Source organism: Petromyzon marinus, unplaced genomic scaffold (assembly GCF_048934315.1).
Source record: "Petromyzon marinus isolate PM22_M1 ecotype Great Lakes invasive population unplaced genomic scaffold, UKy_Petmar_22M1.pri1.0 PM_G_Scaffold_18, whole genome shotgun sequence".
NCBI lineage: Eukaryota > Metazoa > Chordata > Hyperoartia > Petromyzontiformes > Petromyzontidae > Petromyzon > Petromyzon marinus.
In genome coordinates, this window is record NW_027422739.1 from 2,662,501 (window position 1) to 2,665,000 (window position 2,500).

Below are 2,500 nucleotides of genomic sequence, written 5' to 3' on the forward strand. Positions count from 1 at the left end.
GGCGTAGGATGCTGGGGCGTCCACATGCTGTAGGGTGAAGTGGAGGGCCATGTTAACTGCGTCGTCCACAGACCTGTTGGCTCTGTAGGCAAACTGAAGGGGGTCCAGGAGAGGGTCTGTGATGGCTTTGAGGTGTGCCAGGAGCAGGCGCTCAAAAGACTTCATTACCACAGATGTAAGGGCGACCGGTCTGTAATCATTTAGTCCTGTTGGCCTTAGCTTTTTGGGCACAGCGATGATGGTGGAGGACTTGAGACAGGCTGGTACATGGCATGTCTCCAGGGAGGTGTTAAAGATGTTGGTGAACACCGGAGACAGCTGGTCAGCGCAGTGCCTGAGGGTGGCTGGAGAGACAGAGTCCGGCCCGGCTGCTTTGCGTGGATTCTGCCTCTTGAAAAGCCCATTAACTTCTCCCTCCTGAAAGGAGAGAGTCGTTTCTGTAGTATGGGTGGGGGATGGGGCCTCTTGGGTGGGAAGGGGTGGTTCAGGACAGTCCAATTGTCTTTCAAATCTACGGTAGAACTCGTTCAGGTCGTTGGCTAGGCGGGAGTCGTTAGTGGTGTGGGGCGCTCTGGGTTTGTAGTTGGTGATGTGCCTGAGCCCTTTGGCAGACAGAAGCAGCGTCGTTAGTAGAGAACTGGTGTTTTAGTGTCTCTGAGTACAGTCGTTTAGCCTCTCTCACCGCTTTGCTAAACCTGTTCTTCGACTCCTTGAATCTGTCTCTATCCCCACTCCTAAACGCTTCCTCCTTCTCCAACCTCAACCTTTTGAGCTTTGCTGAGAACCAGGGCTTGTTGTTGTTAAAGTTCACCCTGGTACGTGTTGGGATACAGCAGTCCTCACAGAAGCTGATGTACACAGCCTCTGTGAGTTCATCCAGACTATTGGTAGCAGTCGTGAACATATCCCAGTCAGTACAGTCTAAGCACGCCCGCAAATCTTCCACAGCCTCACTGGTCCACTGTTTAGATGTCCTCACAGCAGGTTTACAGAGTTTTAGTTGCTGCCTGTATGCACGAATCAGGTGGACCAAGGGAGTTCTGTGCGAGCCGAACAGCCCCGTGACCCACAAGAGAAACATCCCCGCCAAATTCGAGCGTTTGACGGGGTCTATCCGTGAAAAAATATTCACGTTTTTGAGTGCACATGCATTTCTGCTGCAAATGCCTCTGGAAGTTTCATGCCGTTCGTATGCCAATTGTGGCAACACGAAAATGACCCGTTTTCCCATTCCGAGGGATTTCTGTGCGACCCTAACAGCCCCGTGAGCCACAAGAGACACATCCCCGCCAATTTCTAGCGTTTCACGGGGTCTATCCGTGAAAAATATAGACGTTTTTGAGTGCACATGCATTTCTGCTGCAGATGCCTCTGGAAGTTTCATGCCGTTCGTACGCAATGTGGCAACACGAAAATGACCCCTTTTCCCATTCCGAGGGATTTCTGTGCGACCCTAACTAACAGCGCCCGTGAGCCACAAGAGAGACATCCCCGCCAATTTATAGCGTTTCACGGGGTCTATCCGTGAAAAATATAGACGTTTTTGAGTGCACATGCATTCCTGCTGCAAATGCCTCTGGAAGTTTCATGCCGTTCCTATGCAATGTGGCCACACAAAAATGACCCGTTTTCCCATTCCGAGGCATTTCTGTGCGACCCTAACAGCCCCGTGAGCCACAAGAGAGACATCCCCGCCAACTTCTAGCGTTTGACGGGGTCTATGCGTGAAAAATATTAAAATTTTTGAGTGCACGTGCCTTTCTGCTGCAAATGCCTCTGGAAGTTTCATGGCGTTCCTATGCAATGTGGCAACACGAAAATGACCCCTTTTCCCATTCCGAGGGAGTTCTGTGCCACCCTAACAGCCCCGTGAGCCACAAGAGACACATCCCCGCCAATTTCTAGCGTTTCACGGGGTCTATCCGTGAAACATATAGAAGTTTTTGAGTGCACATGCATTCCTGCTGCAAATGCCTCTGGAAGTTTCATGCGGTTCGTACGCAATGTGGCAACACGAAAATGACCCGTTTTCCCATTCCCAGGGATTTCTGTGCGACCCGAACAGCCCCGTGAGCCACAAGAGACACATCCCCGCCAATTTCTAGCGTTTCACGGGGTCTATCCGTGAAAAATATCATTTTTTTTTGACTGCACATGCATTTCTGCTGCAAATGCCTCTGGAAGTTGCATGCGGTTCGCATGCAATGTGGCGACACGAAAATGACCCGTTTTCCCATTCCGAGGGATTTCTGTGCCACCCTAACAGCCCCGTGAGCCACAAGAGAGACATCCCCGCCAATTTCTAGCGTATCACGGGGTCTATCCGTGAGAAATATTCACTTTTTTGAGTGCACATGCATTCCTGCTGCAAATGCCTCTGGAAGTTTCATGCGGTTCGTATGCAATGTGGCGACACGAAAATGACCCGTTTTCCCATTCCGAGGGATTTCTGTGCCACCCTAACAGCCCCGTGAGCCACAAGAGAGACATCCCCGCCCAC